At 50.3% G+C, this 20,202-nt stretch overlaps 1 protein-coding gene across 1 annotated transcript in view; it reads right to left on the reverse strand.

The window, feature by feature from the left end:
• Positions 1 to 20,202, reverse strand: part of KMT2A (lysine methyltransferase 2A) — a 107,327-nt gene that overhangs the window by 46,696 nt on the left and 40,429 nt on the right. The window lies entirely within an intron of this gene.

The following is a 20,202-nucleotide window of genomic DNA, read 5'->3' on the forward strand; positions in this document are numbered from 1 at the left end:
AGTCCAGCCTGTATTACTGGGGGAGATACTCTTGCAGTGGGAGCAGGGGCAGAACACGAATATGTTATAGAAAATGTCTTACTCTGGCTTAAAAGGGTTTCCTATCACTTAAAAAAAAATAATTAACTAGTAAGCTTCACTCACCTTACCCAGATCCAGCGCTGAGCCTCCGCCGCTGCTCCCGGTTATTGTCTGCAGCTCTGACGTCACGTCGATAGCACAACAGTGATCTCAATTATCTCAGATGGCTTCCCCCTAGTTCTTGGCCTTTCATGACTGCTGGTTTACCAATAGTATCAGCTACTTTATCTGAATGGATATGAAAGCCTTCAGGGGCATTATTTTTTTTTTTTACTTTTCCAGAGATATCCGGCAGCGGCTTAACTCTCCATTTGGAATACACATACACTGGGCCAAACCAAGCGTGCATGGGTATATCCGCAGAACCGAGCGTGCACGTGTATGGGACTAGTCAGGAGGTACAGCTGTCGGCCAAAACAAGGGTGCATGAGTATATCCGCAGAACCGAGCGTGCACGTGTATGACTAGTCAGGAGGTACAGCCGTTGGCCAAAACAAGCGTGTATGAGTATATCCGCAGAACAGAGCATGCACATGTATGTGACTAGTCAGGAGGTACAGCTGTTGGCCGAAACTAGCGTGCATGGGTATATCCGCAGAACCGAGCGTGCACATGTATGGGACTAGTCAGGAGGTACAGCCGTTGGCCGAAATAAGCGTGCATGGGTATATCTGCATAACCGAGCGTGCACATGTATGGGACTAGTCAGGAGGTACAGCTGTGGGCCTAAACGAGCGTGCATATGGAGGTAGACGGGAGAAATAGCAGAATTAGCTGATTTCTAGACAAAATGGCCCTGGGATACGTCTCGCTGCAAAAAGGTCAGTACTCCTAGAAAGCGTCCTGCGAGTCCAGGATCATTATTCCAGATGTGGTCATTATATAACTTTCTGCATTTCGGAAAACGCCCCAGATTTCTGTGATCTCGGCTTGTGGCTGTTGAGTGAGGTAATGGTGGAGTTCAGCGGGACAAACTGGGTTAATATGTCTGGCAACATAGAACAGTCAGATGAGAGGAGGGAAATGACACACGGAGGAGAGGGAGGGGGGAGACGGATTAACAAAACACCAAAGCAAACACACTGCGCTGGAGCCAGAGCCAAGCAGACCCACGAGCCAAGCAGACCCACGAGCCAAGCAGACCCATGAGACAAGCAGACCACGAGACAAGCAGACCCACGAGCCAAGCAGACCCACGAGCCAAGCAGACCCACGAGACAAGCAGACCCACGAGACAAGCAGACCCACGAGACAAGCAGACCCACGAGACAAGCAGACCCACGAGACAAGCAGACCCACGAGACAAGCAGACCCACGAGACAAGCAGACCCACGAGACAAGCAGACCCTCGAGACAAGCAGACCCACGAGCCAAGCAGACCCACGAGACAAGCAGACCCACTAGACAAGCAGACCCACGAGACAAGCAGACCCACGAGACAAGCAGACCCACGAGACAAGCAGACCCACTGCTGACGAAAGTTACAGGACTTCTCCATCTGGGCACATTTAACTCTACAATGGCTGGAAAATTATGCAGATGGGGCAAACTGCGGTCATTTTGGAAGTCAGAGACCCTTTTCGACTTTTTTGCATTTACGTTCGTGCTCAGTTCTGATTGGATCACTCTGCAAAACTACCAAGAAAATAAAGTCTATAAAGGAGAGAAAAGAGGATGTTAAAGGGGATGTCCAGGACTAAGATCCATAACCAACATGTATGGAGTCTGAGCTCCACAGCGCCGTACAGCGTAGTGGCCGTTCTCAGGTATTGCAGCTCAAATCACATTCACTTTAATGGGGGCAGAGGCAGGGTGGGTTGTTGCTTGCAATATAGTTAAGGCTTATCCCTTTAATTTCCATCTCACTGATCCTATCCCAATATGTAGTAGGTGCAATAATAATATTAGCAAATACCTTCAATTAAAAATGTAGTATAGTTCTTCTGATTAGCTATGTCACTTAACCCCATGTGCAGGGCATTGCAGTAGCTTAGGTATCCATGGTTACGACCACTCATCGGTACAGTTAGTTGTTAATGGTTATAACCATGGAAGTCTAAGCTTCATATAGGGGATAAGCGACATAGCTTATCAGAAGAACTATACTACATTTCTAATTAGAGGTATTTGCTAATATTATTATTATACCTACTACATATTAAGATAGGAATACCCCTTTAACTCATAAAATGAAATGAAAGAAGGATTTTGGTGAGATATTCTGCACGGTTGGGGTAAGTCCTTGTTATTAAAAGGCCTGAGACCAAGACCAAGGGCATACATTTGAGGACAGCCTTATTATTAAAGGAGGTCGGTACTCTACCAGATGCCAGTCTTGCTGGTTATCAAAGGGGGCACACACTTATAGGGGTTGTCCGGAGATATGATATTGATGACCCTCTGTGTAGGAGAACAGGAGCGGAGCTGTGTATGCGGAGGCCTGCGCTGGGGCATCTCATTGTTCTACACCTCTACGTGTTGTCGCTGGTGGGGTCAGGAGTTTGGGGACCCTGTCTATGGCATGACCTCTGGATGGCTGGTAGGAATAACCCTTTAATGGACTTTACTTCTGCGATAGGGTCGTCCTGTGTGCGGTAATAAGCGCCTGAGGTCAGATAAACGCTCGGCCGAGCCAAGTATTACATAAGGATTTCTAGGAAGTCCCCGCTCCGCCGGCTTCATCCACAGCCTGGAAGGTTTATTCTGGGACTTGGCAAACTCCATCCCACCCACTTTTTTTCATGACACGTTAATGACCAAACCATGGAAAAGAAAAAAAAAAACCTATACAAATCAGTAACACCACTGCAGTGTCCCTGTACGCTCCAATTTATTATGCAAATACTATTTAGGACCAACTCCTAACTAACGGGGACTAAGGTATTTGTCAGAGAAAAAAATAAAAATCCATAAAGACATCTCCAGAGAAGGGAGAGGAGCTGACAATTCAACACCATGAAGTAGGCCTTCACATTTCACATATGGGGAAGTGGGAAAAACTAATTAAAACATAGTTCAAACTCCTTTTGAAGCAGAGGCATCCTGCAGTGGGCAGGTAATTAAAACTGGAGTTTTGTGCTGGGAAGGGGACAGCAAGATTGACATCTGTTTACACATAGGGAAAAGCATTCTGGGTTCAAAGAATTTGTATGAGAGTGCAGCTAGATAGCCCACAGGAATATTGGGTTTTTTACAGATCCAATATCTATGGGATATAGAGTTTCGGTGTCGTTACAAACGGACGAACGGAACGCATTCACTCACATTGCAGTGGGGCCACTAGAACTCCTCCGACTCAATAACGGACCGATAGATGAGAACCAGGTCATATTTGGTCTCTAAGTAAAGGTAAAATCACGATAAAAAATATGACAACGATATCTCCCGCCTGGAATCCCAAGGGGCAAAGATATCCTGCAAGATGGGGATCTCATAAAATTCGGAAAAACCCAGCACATCCGACAATCTGCCCCCACATAAGCTTATCAAGGGAGGTGTGTGGGCATAACTATGAGTTAATAATAAGCAGTAGTTGGGTTTGGGTCCCTTGTCAGTCCTTGGAAGACATAGTTCGCTGTGGAGGTTCTGTCCTTTTTCCCAATCGGGGTGCTTCCCTTCGCTAAACTCTGAGCCACTTCCGTGAGCAGATTTAGTAATTTTCTCTCGTTATACCTTTTTATTCCATATAATTGTATATGTTGTATTGTTTTGTTCCCATTTTATATAATCTTTTATAAACACTGAGTATCTTGCTGGATTAAACATAAAATTTTATAGCGCTGTCCTGCACCGGGGTATGTATGTGTAGATTATATATATATATATATATATATATATATATATATATATATATATATATATATATATATATATATATATATATATATATATATATATATATATATGCAGCAGTGCGGGTAGCAGCTGTAGTCAGCTGCATTTACAAAGCATCGCTGCATCAGGTGCAAAGGTGAAGAGCCTGAGGCCCAACATTCACTATAGGTAATATCACAGCTCACCACCTCCTCCTCTTGTACAATGACTGATAACATCTCTATATACAGTAGGTAACACAGGATCCACCATTCACAATAAGTGATATCACAGCTCACCTCCTCCTCCTTCTGTACAATGACTGATAACACCTATAACACCTCTTTATACAGTAGATAACAGTATCCACCATTCACAATAGGTGATGTCACAGCTCACCTCCTCCCCCTCCTGTACAATGACTGATAATACCTCTATATACAGTAGATAATACAGGATCCACCATTCACGATAGGTGATGTCACAGCTCACCTACTCCTCCTCCTCCTGTACAATCACTGATAACACCTCTATATACAGTAGATAACACAGGATCCACCATTCACAGTAGGTGATGTCACAGCTCACCTCCTCCTTCTGTACAATGACTGATAACACCTCTATATAAAGTAGATAACACAGGATCCACCTGTAGCATCAGCGTCTCTGCCTCCTGCCGGGCAGAGACGCCGTTCCCCTCACCGCCGCGGTCCAGGTCCGGCGTCTTCCCGCTCCCCTGCTGCTGTGGCGCACACCGAGCGCAGCTTCCCGGACAGTGTGCTTAGGGCGCACGCTCCCTCCCTCTTAAAGGGGCCGCGCGCCGTCCTATAGAGTCCCCGGCCAATGGCCGGAGGACTTCCCCTATATAAGGCACCTCCTCCAAAATGGAGGTGCCTGTGCAAGGTTGTTGTTCCGTGCGCTAAACACTGGCTCCAGCCCTCAGGTCCCGCTGCCTGTCAGTCCAGCCCGCCAGCCTGTCTGTCAGTCCAGCTCGCCAGCCTGTCTGTCAGTCCAGCTCGCCAGCCTGTCTAACAGTTCTGTTCTCCAGTCTGCCTACCCGGAGCACCTGCCAGTTACCTGCCGTGCCTGCCTGCTCACCTACCCGGAGCACCCGTCTTGCTATCTGCTGAACCAGCCTGCTTATCTACCCAGTCCACCTGTCAGACCTACCTGTCGTGCTCATCCGCTGTACCGGTCAGTTCCTGCCATCTGACCAGTGGGAGTCACCTGCTCTCACACAAGGTCGGTCCCAGAGTGGCACCTGGTCCACCTGCCCGGTTCCTCCCTGGTTCACGGAGTCGACTAAGCCTTGGTCGGGACGAGTAGGCACTTAGTCACGCCCCTCTGGTCCCTCCTTGCACCGAAGCACAGAGGTTCCACCACCCGTACTCGTAACAGTTTGCACAGGCCATGGAACCCGGTGGCCCCCAGGCTCCCTCGCTCTCTGATCTGTATTAGGAGGTCTCACGTTAGAGATCTCAACAGGAAACTATCCTGTTCTATCTGCGGACTGTCAACTCCCACCTGGACACGCTGTCCACCCCGTCTGTGTCCATCTCTAGCCGAGCGGCACCCGCTCCGGCGGCACCTCAACCCACTGGCGCTATGGCACCCGGCTCTGGACCCGGCTCTCTTGGTGGGGACCCCGTCTTATGTCGGGGCTTCTTGAATCAGTGCACGCTGCACTTTGAACTCCTGGCACAACAGTTCCCCTCCGACCGGGCCAAGGTGGCGTTCATCATGTCTCACCTCACCGGGGAGGCATTGGCATGGCTAAACCCTCTGTGGGAAAGAGGGGATCCCCTGGTGTCCAATCTTCTGGATTTCCTTGCTGCCTTCTGGAAGGTCTTCGATGAGCCCGAACGAAAATCTTCTACTGCCTCCTCACTTCTCCATCTCCGCCAAGGGAGTCTCTCCGTGGGCCAGTATGCCATACGTTTCCGAACCCTCGCATCTGAGCTTGCCTGGAACAACGAGGCCCTGGTCTCCACCTTCTGGGAGGGTCTTTCCGGACGGATCAAGGATGAGCTAGCCGGTCGTGACATCCCTTCCACCCTGGACGACCTGGTGTCATTAGCTACCCGGATTGACATCCGTTTTCTGGAACGTGCTAAGGAGACTACCCGGGAGACAAGATTTCCGCGTCTCGCTCCTGTATTACAAAAGCCAGCCTCGCAACCGGCAATTCCCCAGGCATGTTCGCCTGAGCCCATGCAAATTTACCAAACCAAGATGGTCAAGTCTCGCCAGGAGACGCACCGAGCCGAGGGGAGTTGCTTCTACTGTGGCAGTATAGAGCATCTGATTCGTTCCTGCCCGGTGAGGCCGGGAAACTCCAGTGTCTAGGACAGCTCGGACAGGTCGTCCTAGGCAAGAGTAAATCCTCTCCGTCCTTGACTCTGTCTGTTTCTATTTCCAGTGGTGAGACCAGCTTCTTCGAGATTGCCTATCTGGATTCCGGAGCCGCTGGGAATCTCATTCAACAGGCTGTTGTGGAGCGGTATCAGATTCCTACTGTACGTCTAGCTGAACCGTTAGCGGTTGCCTCCGTGGATGGGAGGCTTCTTTCGGAGACCATCTTGCTCGTCACAGAGCCTGTAACCCTTCAGGTGGGAATGCTGCACTCGGAGAAGATCTCCTTTCATGTGCTGTCCGCTCTCTCTCACCCCTTCTTGCTTGGTCTACCTTGGTTACAAAGACATGAGCCTGTCCTGAATTGGAGATCTGGTGAAGTGCTCCGTTGGGGTCAGTCCTGTCTGGTTCCGGTTCGTCCAGCTCGACCCCCGTCTACTCCGGCTAATCTACCTGGTCTGCCGGCACCCTACTGGTCCTATGCGGACGTCTTCGACAAAAAGGAAGCAGAGACACTGCCACCTCATAGGCCGTATGATTGACCCATCGACCTGGTACCTGGTGCTTCTCCTCCCCGCGGGCGTATCTAACCCTTGTTGCTAGCTGAGACCCGGGCCATGTCTGAGTACATAGAAGAGAATCTTGCTAGGGGATTTATCTAGAAATCCACCTCTCCGACTGGAGCAGGATTCTTCTTCGTCAAGAAGAAAGACGGCTCTCTACGTCCCTGTATCGATTACAGGGATCTTAACCAGATTATCATCAAAAATAAGTACCCCCTGCCTCTCATCTTGGAGCTGTTCGACCGCCTTAAAGGTGTGAAGATCTTCACCAAGCTCGATCTTCGTGGGACGTACAATGTGGTCCAGATCCGCCAGGGAGACGAGTGGAAGACGGCATTCAACACCCGGGACGGTCACTACGAATACCGCGTAATGCCCTTTGGTCTCTGTAATGCTCCAGCCGTCTTCCAGGAGCTGGTTAACGACATCTTCCGTGATCTCCTGTATTCTTGCGTGGTGGTGTACCTGGACGATATTTTGGTCTTCTCTCCGGATCTGCCCTCACACTGGAGGGATATTAGTCAGATTCTGATAAGGCTCCGGCAGAATCGCCTATACGCTAAATTCGAGAAATGCCTCTTTGAGCAGACCTCTCTACCGTTCCAGGGCTATATTATCTCCGAGACTGGTCTGCGGATGGTTCCCGTCTTAAAGTGGCCCCTGTCACGGGTGTGTTGCCACGAAGATCGTCACGAGTACACAGCCTGACTTCTCGCAGCTGACTTGTTGGTGCTTTGTGTTTTTTCGGCAGTGAAGGAGTTAATTCTCTCTCTCTCTGGGCTAGCTGAGGTCCAGCCTCGCCCAGCTGCAATCAATGCTTCTTTAGTGAGACTCCTTCATATTCCTGCAGGTCTGTTTGGGAGGTGTCGGTGAAAGCTTTTCATTCAGACTTACAGAGCGGATCGTGGTGTTTGGAGTTGCTGAGATAAGTGTATTTGGAAGTGTTTTTTCCCTTTCCTCGCTTTATCATTTATCTCCTTTCCCGTTGGTGTTCCCTCTGTTGTAGTTGTGTAGAAGTTGTATGCAAGGTGGTTTTGGTTTTTCCCTTGTACTGTCTCGTTCGTCTAAATACTGTGTGTGGGCATATTATTTCTGGTTCCCAATTGTTGTGATCGGGGTCCTTCTCAGGACTAGATTACTGAAGTGCAGGGATCCTCAGGAGGTAGGGGTTACGCTGGCGGCCTGGACCTCTGTACCTTTAACAGTACCTCCAGGTTGAGGGATTAGTCAGGGCCCCAGTTTAGGGTCAGCTTAGGCCCCCTACCTCCAGTATTCTGTGACAGTGTGACATTTTCACCGACCAACTTAGTTTTTCTCCAGCTACCATGGATCCAGTAGCCGGTCTAGCTCGGCAGTTGCAGAGTTTGTCCATGGGGCTGGCGGACGTTAGGTCCAAGGTTTTGCATCCTCTGGAGCAAGCCGGACCAGAACCTAAAGTAGCTCTCCCTGACAGGTTCACTGGGGGGCGGGACAAGTTTTTTGTTTTCCGGGAGGCATGCAAATTGTCTGCGGCCTCGGTTATCGGGCAGCGAAGAACAAAGGGTGGGAATTGTCATCTCGCTCCTACAAGGGGACCCACAATCTTGGGCGTTCTCTCTTCCCCCAAGCTCCCCGGTTCTCCAGTCAGTGGATAGGTTTTTCGCTGCTCTGGGACTCGTATATGATGACCCAGATCGGATCTCCCTTGCTGAGTCTAAGTTACGTAGGATTCAGCAGGGAGATCGTCCGGCGGAGGAATTCTGTTCGGAGTTCCGTAGGTGGGCCACGGACACCCAGTGGAATGACCCGGCTCTTAGGAGCCAGTTTTGTCATGGTTTATCCGACAAATTACAGGATGTGTTGGCACAGTATGACTCTCCCGCGTCACTGGAAGCCGCTATGGCCCTTGCCATTCGCGTTGACAGACGGCTTCGGGAGAGGTGCGGGATAACTCTACCCCCTGTAATGTCTCCACCTCCTACAAGGTCCCCTCATATGGTGGTTCCCCTGGTCAGTCCGGAGGAGCCTATGCAATTAGGAGGGACATCATTTCGGGGAAGGGGACCGGTGGAGCGCCATAAGACAGGAAGGTGTTTCCTCTGCGGGAAAAAGGGACATTTTATTGGGGGGTGTCCATCCCGTCCCTTGCAGAGTAAAGAGTCGTCGAAAAAACTGTTGATCCCAGGTTGTGTGGTGGACGGCAATCTGGGAGTAGGTATTTCGTCCCTAGGTTCGTCTCAGTTTCTCGTACCGGCGGAGGTGGTGGTGGGTGCGAGAACTGAGAGGATATCTGTTCTTCTGGATAGTGGGGCCGGGGCTAATCTGGTTGATGCTCGGTTTGCCCGGGTTCAAGGTATGCGATTGAGTGAGTTGGCTAAACCCATCCCCATATTCTCGATCGATGCCAGGCCTCTCGGTCAGGGAAGTTTTTTGCAAGCTGTGCATGGCGTAAAACTTCAAGTGGGGGCAATACATAAAGAACTGTTGTCTTGCTACGTGTTGGAGGGTCTTCCCACTCCTATAGTGTTGGGCCTTCCTTGGTTAGCTAAGCATAACCCGGTTATTAATTGGCAAACCAGAGAGATAAGCCAATGGAGTAAATTCTGTAATAAAAACTGCATGAACACGGTCATCGGTGCGGTTACTCCTTGGGTCTTACCTCCATTTCTGGCGGACTTTGAGGATGTATTCTCGGAGAATGGGTGTCAGGAACTACCTCCTCATCGCGAGTATGACTGTTCTGTAAAACTGCTCCCTGAGGCCAAGTTACCTAAAGCTAGGTTGTATAACCTTTCTGGTCCTGAGAGGCAGGCCATGAAGGATTATATTTCTGAAAGTCTGGCTAAGGGGCATATTAGACCTTCATCTTCACCGGTGGCCGCGGGGTTCTTCTTTGTTAAGAAGAAAGATGGAGGCCTACGCCCTTGCCTGGATTTCCGTGAACTTAATCGGATTACGGTCCGAGATCCGTATCCGCTCCCACTTATTCCCGATCTCTTTAATCAGATCGTGGGCGCCAAATGGTTCTCTAAGTTGGATCTCAGGGGGGCGTACAATCTGATTAGGATGAAGGAGGGGGATGAGTGGAAGACGGCTTTTAACACTCCGGAGGGGCATTATGAGAACCTTGTCATGCCATTCGGTCTGACTAATGCCCCGGCGGTGTTTCAACACTTTGTTAATGATATTTTTCACCACCTGGTGGGACAGTTTGTTGTCATATATCTGGATGATATCTTAATTTACTCGCCGGATCTGGTGTCTCATCAGGAGCACGTTAGACAGGTGTTACAGATCTTGCGGGATAATAAACTGTATGCCAAGTGGGAAAAGTGTGTGTTCGCCGTACAGGAACTCCAGTTTTTAGGCTTCCTGGTTTCAGCGTCCGGTTTTCGTATGGACCCTGGGAAAGTGCGGGCAGTTCTTGAGTGGGATCGGCCGGAGAATCTTAAGGCACTACAACGTTTCCTGGGGTTTGCTAACTATTACCGGAAGTTCATTCGTAATTTCTCGTCCATGGTTAAGCCTCTCACAGACATGACTAAAAAGGGGACGGATTTTTCTAGGTGGTCTGACAAGGCTTGTCAAGCATTCTCCTCCTTGAAAAAATGTTTTGCCTCGGCACCCATACTCATTCAACCTGATGCGTCTCAGCCATTCTTTGTAGAGGTAGACGCTTCCGAGGTAGGGGTGGGAGCAGTATTGTCACAGGGTTCGTCCCCTGGTAAGTGGCATCCGTGCGCCTTTTTCTCTAAAAAATTGTCGTCCGCTGAGAGGAATTACGATGTCGGCAATAGGGAACTCTTGGCCATTAAGTTAGCTTTTGAGGAGTGGCGCCATTTTTTGGAGGGGGCAGTTCATCCGGTCACCGTCATCACCGATCACAAGAACCTGCTATATCTGGAGTCCGCTAAACGTCTGAATCCCAGACAAGCTAGGTGGTCATTGTTTTTTACCAGGTTTAATTTCGTCGTTACATATCGTCCTGGGTCTAAAAATGTAAAGGCGGATGCCTTATCTCGTAGTTTCCCTGGGGCCGGGAATACGGACGACCCGATTCCTATTCTTCAGGAGGGGGTGGTGGTTTCGGCAGTATGCTCTGAGCTGGAGGAGGAGATATTGGAGGCTCAGGGGGACGCCCCTGTTGGACCTCCGGGGAGACTGTTCGTTCCAGATCAGTTGCGACAAAAGGTGATCGAGGCACACCATAACTCAGTTTTTGCAGGACACCCGGGGAGTAAAGCAACTGTGGATCTCCTCTCGCGTCGGTTTTGGTGGCCTAACTTACATAAAGAGGTGGTAACTTTTGTCGCGTCCTGTGGGGTTTGTGCGCGCTCTAAGACCTCACATACCCGTCCGTCTGGGGCCCTTTTACCTTTGAAGATCCCGGAGCGTCCTTGGACTCATCTGTCTATGGACTTTATTACGGACCTCCCTCCGTCTTCGGGTAAAACGGTCATACTCGTTGTAGTGGACAGGTTCAGCAAGATGGCACATTTTATCGCTCTTCCGGCTCTCCCTAATGCTAAAACTCTTGCGCAGGTGTTCATTGGGGAGATTGTGAGGCTTCACGGGGTACCCTCCGAGGTGGTGTCTGATCGGGGGTCTCAGTTTGTGTCCAAGTTCTGGAAGGCGTTTTGTGCACGGCGGGGGATGCATTTGTCATTCTCGTCGGCTTTTCATCCTCAGACCAATGGTCAGACGGAACGTATGAACCAGAGCTTGGAGACATATCTTCGGTGTTTTGTGTCAGAGAACCAGGAGGACTGGGCTTCTTTCCTACCTCTGGCAGAGTTTGCTCTCAATAATAGGCGGAGCGAGTCCACTGGTAAGTCCCCGTTTTTTGGGGCATATGGTTTTCACCCCCAGTTTTGTACTTTCAGTAGGGGGGGCTCTTCGGGGGTTCCGGAGGAGGAACGATTTTCCTCATCTCTCGCTTCAGTATGGAGAGGGGTGCTGAAGAATCTGAATACTATGGGGAACCGATACAAACGTATGGCTGATAGGAGGAGAGTGTCTGGTCCGGACCTAAGTGTGAACGATCAGGTATGGTTGTCTACCAGGAATATTAAACTTAAGGTTCCCTCCTGGAAACTGGGTCCCAGGTTCATCGGGCCGTACAGAATCAGTTCTGTTATTAATCCGGTGGCATTCCGTCTTGACCTCCCCCCTACGTTTAAAATTCACAACGTGTTTCACAGATCATTGCTTAAGAGGTATGTGGCGCCGGTGGTACCGTCACCTTTACCTCCCCCTCCTGTGGTTGTCAATGGTAACTTGGAGTTCCAGGTATCGAGGGTCATTGATTCACGCTTTAATCGCCGGTCCCTTCAGTACTTGGTTCATTGGAAGGGGTATGGTCCTGAGGAGAGGATGTGGGTTCCTGCGTCGGATATTAACGCAGACCGATTAGTTCGGGCCTTCCACACGACTCACCCGAATAAACCTGGCCCTGAGGGTCCGGAGGCCCCTCGTAGAAGGGGGGGTACTGTCACGGGTGTGTTGCCACGAAGATCGTCACGAGTACACAGCCTGACTTCTCGCAGCTGACTTGTTGGTGCTTTGTGTTTTTTCGGCAGTGAAGGAGTTAATTCTCTCTCTCTCTGGGCTAGCTGAGGTCCAGCCTCGCCCAGCTGCAATCAATGCTTCTTTAGTGAGACTCCTTCATATTCCTGCAGGTCTGTTTGGGAGGTGTCGGTGAAAGCTTTTCATTCAGACTTACAGAGCGGATCGTGGTGTTTGGAGTTGCTGAGATAAGTGTATTTGGAAGTGTTTTTTCCCTTTCCTCGCTTTATCATTTATCTCCTTTCCCGTTGGTGTTCCCTCTGTTGTAGTTGTGTAGAAGTTGTATGCAAGGTGGTTTTGGTTTTTCCCTTATACTGTCTCGTTCGTCTAAATACTGTGTGTGGGCATATTATTTCTGGTTCCCAATTGTTGTGATCGGGGTCCTTCTCAGGACTAGATTACTGAAGTGCAGGGATCCTCAGGAGGTAGGGGTTACGCTGGCGGCCTGGACCTCTGTACCTTTAACAGTACCTCCAGGTTGAGGGATTAGTCAGGGCCCCAGTTTAGGGTCAGCTTAGGCCCCCTACCTCCAGTATTCTGTGACAGTGTGACAGCCCCGACCGGAGGGCTTGAAGGTGATTCAGCGATTCCTGGACTTCGCAAATTATTACCGCCTCTTCATTCCTCATTTCTCCTCCAGGACTGCTCCCATCTCCACTCTCACCCGTAAAGGAGCAAATCCCAGGGAATGGACTTCCGAAGCAGAGGAGGCCTTAGTCTCCCTAAAACAAGCCTTCTCCTCTGCTGCTGTGCTACACGGTCCGGACTGCAACAAGCAGTTCTTCCTGGAGGTTGATGCATCCTCCTCCGGAGCCGGAGAGGTGCTCACCCAGAAATCCTCGTCCGGGAGAATGGTAACCTGCAGCTTCTTCTCCAAGCTCTTCTCCTCGTCGGACCGCAATTACTCCATAGGAGATCGTGAACTGCTGGCCATCAAATTAGCGCTGGAGGAGTGGCGCTACTTGCTGGAGGGGGCTCCGCATCCGGTGGTCATCTACACTGACCACAATAACCTCGCTTATTTGCAGAACACCCAAAGATTAAATCCGCGTCAGGCCAGTTGGTCTCTATTCTTGGCCCGATTCTGCTTCACTCTGCATAACCGCCCGGCGGACAAGAACATTAAAGCTGACGCTCTATCCCGCTCATTCCTGTCTTCCGACCAAGCGGAGGAGCCTCTACATATCATTAACCCCTCCAAAGTAATGACTGTGGCTCCGTTTGACCCGTCTCATCTTCCACCCGGTAAGACCTTTGTAGCAGTTCCGGATCGTAAGAAGGTTCTATTCAGGGGCCATTCATCCAAACTAGCCGGTCATGCTGGCCAGAGGAAGACCTTTCTGCTCATCGCCCGAAATTACTGGTGGCCTTCCCTGCGCAAGGATGTTGCGGACTTCGTTGCAGCTTGTTCCTCCTGTGCCCGTAACAAGGTTCCCAGGCACCTTCCATCCGGCCGTCTCCTTCCTCTCCCCGTGCCTTCCGCTCCGTGGCAACACGGACTTCATTACGGATCTCCCTGTTTCTGCTGGTTGTACTGTCATTTGGGTGGTTGCTGACCGCTTTTCTAAAATGGCCCACTTCATCCCTCTGCCCCGTCTTCCATCTTCATCTGTGCTGGCTTAGTACTTCATCCATCACATCTTTCATCTTCACGGCCTACCCCTCCACATTGTGTCTGATCGCGGGGTTCAATTCGCTTCGTGCTTCCGAAGAGCTACATGCAAGCTGCTGGATGTCTCCATGGATTTCTCCTCCGCTTATCATCCTCAATCCAATGGTCAAGTGGAATGTATCAACCAGGTCCTTACCAGCTTTCTTTGGCACTTTGTCAACGCTCACCATAACGATTGGGTTGAGCTCCTGCCCTGGGCCGAGTTCTCCTATAACAACCATGAGAGCGAGTCTTCTTCTAAATCCCCGTTCTTTGTGGTCTATAGTCAACACCCCCAGATTCAGTTTCCCGTTTCCTCTTCAGTGGACAATCCTGCCGCGGAGTCTCTCGTCAGAGAATTTTTGGCTATTTGGGAAGACACTAGATCTGCGCTTTTTCAGTCCTCCGAGCGGATGAAGAAGCATGCTGATAAGAGACGTCTGGATCCGCCTCAATTCCACCCGGGAGACAAGGTCTGGCTTTCCTCCAAATATGTTCGTCTCAAGATACCTTCCTATAAGCTGGGTCTGCGGTTCATCGGTCCTTTCGAGGTTCTGAACCAAATCAATCCCGTGGCTTACAAGCTGAAACTCCCTGCCTCTTTACATATTCCCAATTCCTTTCGTGTGTCCCTCCTCAAACCTGTTGTCTTTAATTCTTTCTCTGACGATCCAGGTACCGCTCCAGCTCCAGTCTCCGCTGAGGACGTCTTTGAGGTAGAGAACATTTTGGCCACTAAGAGGGTAAGAGGAAAGACTTTCTTTCTTGTGGATTGGAAGGGGTTTGGCCCTGAGGAGAGGTCTTGGGAACCCAGGGAGAACATTCATGCCCCTCATCTTCTTAAAAAATTTCTTGCGGGCCTAAAGAAGAGGGGGCGTAAAAGGGGGGGTAGTGTAGCATCGGCGTCTCTGCCTCCTGCCGGGCAGAAGCCATTCCCCTCACCGCCGCGGTCCAGGTCCGGCGTCTTCCCGCTCCCCTGCTGCTGTGGCGCGCACCGCGCGCAGCTTCCCGTGCACTGTGCCCAGGGCGCGCGCGCTCCCTCTTAAAGGGGCCACGCGCGCGGTGCTATAGAGTCCCCGGTCAATGGCCGGAGGACTTCCCCTATATAAGGCACCTCCTCCAAAATGGAGGTGCCTGTGCAAGGTTGTTGTTCCGTGTGCTAAACACTTGCTCCAGCCCTCAGGTCCCGCGGCCTGTCAGTCCAGCCCGCCAGCCTGTCTGTCAGTCCAACCCGCCAGCCTGTCTGTCAGTCCAGCCGCCTGTCTGTCAGTCCAGCCCGCCAGCCTGTCTGTCAGTCCAGCCCGCCAGCCTGTCTGTCAGTCCAGCCCGCCAGCCTGTCTGTCAGTCCAGCCCGCCAGCTTGTCTGTCAGTCCAGCCCGCCAGCCTGTCTGTCTGTCAGTCCAGCCCGCCAGCCTGTCTGTCTGTCCAGCCCGCCAGCCTGTCTGTCTGTCAGTCCAGCCCGCCAGCCTGTCTGTCTGTCAGTCCAGCCCGCCAGCCTGTCTGTCTGTCAGTCCAGCCCGCCAGCCTGTCTGTCTGTCAGTCCAGCCCGCCAGCCTGTCTGTCTGTCAGTCCAGCCCGCCAGCCTGTCTGTCAGTCCAGCTCGCCAGCCTGTCTGTCAGTCCAGCTCGCCAGCCTGTCTAACAGTTCTGTTCTCCAGTCTGTCTACAGTTGTGCCCGCCAACCTGCCTACCTGGGGAACCTGCCTGTTACATGTCGTGCCCGCCAGCCAGTCTACCCGGAGCACCTGCCAGTTACCTGCAGTACCTGCCTGCTCGCCTACCCGGAGCACCCGTCTGGCTATCTGCCGAACCAGCCTGCTTATCTACCCGGTCCACCCGTCAGCCATGCTGCCGTGCTCATCCGCTGTACCGGTCAGTTCCTGCCGTCTGACCAGTGGGAGTCACCTGCTCTCACACAAGGTCGGTCCCAGAGTGGCACCTGGTCCACCTGCCCGGTTGCTCCCTGGTTCACGGAGTCGACTAAGCCGCCGTGTGACCTTGGTCGGGCCGAGTAGGCACTTAGTAACGCTCCTTTGGTCCCTCCTTGCACCGAAGCACAGAGGTTCCACCACCCGGGCTCGTAACACCACCATTCACAATAGATAATGTCACAGCTCACCTCCTCCTCCTCCTGTACAATGACTGATAACACCTCTATATACAGTAGGCAACACAGGATCCACCATTCACAGTAGGTGATGTCACAGCTCACCTCCTCCTCCTGTACAATGACTAATAACACCTCTATATACAGTAGATAACACAGGATCCACCATTCACAATAGATGATGTCACAGCTCACCTCCTCCTTCTGTACAATGACTGATAACACCTCTATATACAGTAGATAACACAGGATCCATCATTCACAGTAGGTAATATCACAGCTCACCTCCTCCTCCTGTACAATGACTGATAACACAGGATCCACCATTCACAGTAGGCGATGTCACAGCTCACCTCCTCCTCCTGTACAATGACTGATAACACAGGATCCACCATTCATAATAGGCGATGTCACAGCTCACCTCCTCCTCCTGTACAACGACTGATAACACAGGATCCACCATTCACAGTAGATGATGTCACAGCTCACAAATGCATTTAAAACAAAAACCTGATTTAAACAATGTCGTTTTCTGACGTCCCTTTAACAAGAAGATACCTGTCCTCTGACACCATCACCATGAGATGATATCGGAGCTGTGTATTACAGATTGCCTGGATATTACAACATAAAATAAACCAGGTCATGAAAGAGCCAGTGACAAGTCCCCCCCCCAGCGGCCGGCCCTGTCCCCACCAGCGAGCGTGCATGTCTGAGGATCACATCCTGTCCTGTTCTTACTGTGCAGGAAACTCCACAGATGAATAATGCTCTCTGCTTCTGGTATTAGTACATAAAAGGTCCCGAGTCAACGCTCATCCTGCATGTGGCTACAGCCGGGTAATCCCCTCCGAGAGAAATCTACAGAACGCCATGTAAACTCAACGAAAAGCTTCTCACTGCGTTCACTCCTTATCCAGCTCCAACATAGTCAGTACAGCAGTACACGAGTTTCATACACAAAATAAGAGCAGATTTTGCAAAATGTCACAAAAAAAATGCACCAAATGCGCAACATTTTGCAATTTTAGATGCATTTCATGCATTGCCACATTAGCGTAAAAATATATAAAAAACTATCGAAACCACAAAACTTGAAAAAAGGCAACAAATGTTTAATTTGTGCAAATCAAAAAGTCACTAATTGAGGGATATTCAGGCTAAAAAAAAAACTGGCAGAACTGCAATGATGAATCCGGCCCTAAGACTGTTTGCACAGGGGTGATCAGAAATTGTATTTCCTAAGGGTATTTATTGCCTTTAGTTTTGACTCCTCATTAGATCATGTGGATAGGAACAATCCCTTAAAGCATATTTAGTGATTCAGCTGACTTTTTTAGAATAAGTAATTGTGTGTGTATGAGGACTAACACTTTCTGGTCATTATTGCAGCCAGAATTTTTCACCAGTTTTCTGCTATTTATAATTTTCAGTTGTCTCTGAGCTAGTGGGTGGAGACGACCTGCTATGATGTCTCCCATACACAGACATGAGGGTTTTCCTGCCTCTTTGTAGAACATATTAAGAATCATCAGCAGCAGCATGAAGGTCATTATACAGCAGTACTGAGCAATGTAGATGGGAATCCAGCTCTGGATGAGGAAAAAAAAAACACTAGAAAGCAGCAACAATGTATCGTTGTGTCTGTCACTTATAACCCCCTCCACCCGGCAAACAGGCCTCCCTAATGGCAGCTCCAAATCAGTCCTCCGCCTGGAAAACAGACCTGTCGGTAGTTCCAAATCAGGCATCCGTCTGGAAAACAGACCCGTCGGTAGTTCCAAATCGGGCCTCCGCCTGGAAAACAGACCTGTCGGTAGTTCCAAATCGGGCCTCCGCCTGGGAAACAGACACCCCAACAGTCCAAAATTGGGCCTAAAGAGGGAATCCCAAGTTGGGCATTCGCCCCGGGGGCAAAACCCCCTGAACCAAGTCGGTCTTTCACCCGGGGACAGCCTCCCTCACCCCCCGGCAGTCCCAAATTGGGCCTTCATCAGAGTGACAGGCCTCCCCGGCCCCAAGTTGTGCCTTTGTCCCGGGGACTGGCCCCTCTGCGCCAAAATCGGTCCCCCGGCCCCAAGTCGGTCCATCACCCCGGGAACAGGCCCCTCGACCACTTGTGAGGGGCCCCAAATCTCCCCTCACAACCCATGAATCTGTCAACTGCAGCTTTGTGACGTCTCCCAAAAAAAGTCAATTATAAGGAGCACTATATATTTGACAGCAGCTTTATTTATGATTAAATCTAAAATTCTAATGAACTGTCAACTCTTGGGTGAAATAATAGTGAAATTACTTTGAATGCGGTCATTATGTGTGCCAGATGCAATTGTGCTTCCTAACAGCAGACAAAAATCAGAGGAAGAAAAGCAGCTAGAGGCTAGGAGCCATGGGCTGCATTACGAGCGCTGCTCCTCCTTCCGCTTCTCACGCGTTTCCAAACAGTGACACAGCAATCTGTAGAAAGCCTGGAAGGACTGACCAGATCACAGGGAGCGCACAGAGCCGGACATGCTGGGAAGAAGCAGGACTAATGTCTGCCGGGGCTCACATTCCTGCTGCCAGGCGGCACAGCCCGCTCCATTCTTATGCACTAGTTATGGGGACATTTCTCACATACCACATCTGCGCCAGACAGCTCACAAGCAAAACAGACTGAAGGCCGTTCAAGAAAGTGACCACACAAGTGTCAGAAGACGAGCCGCGAGCCCAGAGCCAAAATATGTGACCTATACACTATGTAACCATCTTTATGAATGAGACAAAAGACCCTTATACACATGTAGACATTATGGTGGGACTAGGACAGTGATGGCAAACCTTTTACAGACCGAGTGCCCAAACTGCAACCCAAAGCCCACTTATTTATCGCCAATTGCCAACACGGCAAATTAACCCGAATACTGAGGTTTTAGTTTAGAAAAAACAACTAATACAAAGAGCAGACGATGGCAGCATAGAGCAGCCACAAAAAGGAGCAGGGGTATGAGACTACAGAAATAAAGAATGTGCTCACCCACATCCTGGTATATGCCCCAATCCTTGTATATATGATGCCTCCCTCCCATCCATGTATATATGCGGCCGTACTCCCCTCAATCCATGTATATATGCTGCCTCCCCCCCAATCCATGTATATATGCAGCCTTACTCCTCTCAATCCATGTATATATTCCGCCACCCTCCCATCCATGTATATATACCGCCCCCCCCACATCCATGTATATATGCTGTCTCTCCCCTCAATCCGTGTATATATGCTGCCTCCCCCATCCATGTATATCTGCGGCCTTACTCCCCTCAATCCATGTATATATTCCGCCTCCCCCACATCCATGTATATATGCTGTCTCTCCCCTCAATCCGTGTATATATGCTGCCTCCCCCATCCATGTATATATGCGGCCTTACTCCCCTCAATCCATGTATATATTCCGCCTCCCCCACATCCATGTATATATGCTGTCTCTCCCCTCAATCCGTGTATATATGCTGCCTCCCCCATCCATGTATATATGCTGCCTCCCCCCAATCCAGGTATATATACTGCCTTCCCCCAATCCATGTATATATACTGCCTCCCCCCAATCCATGTATATATACTGCCTCCCCCCAATCCATGTATATATACTGCCTCCCTACAATCCATGTATAAATACTGCCTCCCCCCAATCCATGTATATATACTGCCTCCCCCCCAATCCATGTATATATACTACCTCCCCCCAATCCATGTATATACACTGCCTCCCAACAATCCATGTATATATACTGCCTCCCCCCAATCCATGTATGAATGCTGCCTCTCCCTGCTAATTCATGTATATATGCTGCCTTCCGCCCCCCCAATCCATGTATATATACTGCCTCTCCCCCCTCATACATGTATATATGCTGCCTTCCGCCCCCCCAATCCATGTATATATACTGCCTCCCCCCAATCCATGTATATATACTGGCTCCCCCCAATCCATGTATATATGCTGCCTCTCCCCCCCAATCCATGTATATATGCTGCCTCCCCCCCAATCCATGTGTATATGCTGCCTTCCGCCCCCCCAATCCATGTATATATGCAGCCTTCCGCCCCCC

The sequence above is a fragment of the Phyllobates terribilis genome, unplaced genomic scaffold (assembly GCF_046119375.1).
Source record: "Phyllobates terribilis strain yellow unplaced genomic scaffold, ASM4611937v1 Scaffold_12__6_contigs__length_324123572, whole genome shotgun sequence".
Classification (NCBI taxonomy): domain Eukaryota; kingdom Metazoa; phylum Chordata; class Amphibia; order Anura; family Dendrobatidae; genus Phyllobates; species Phyllobates terribilis.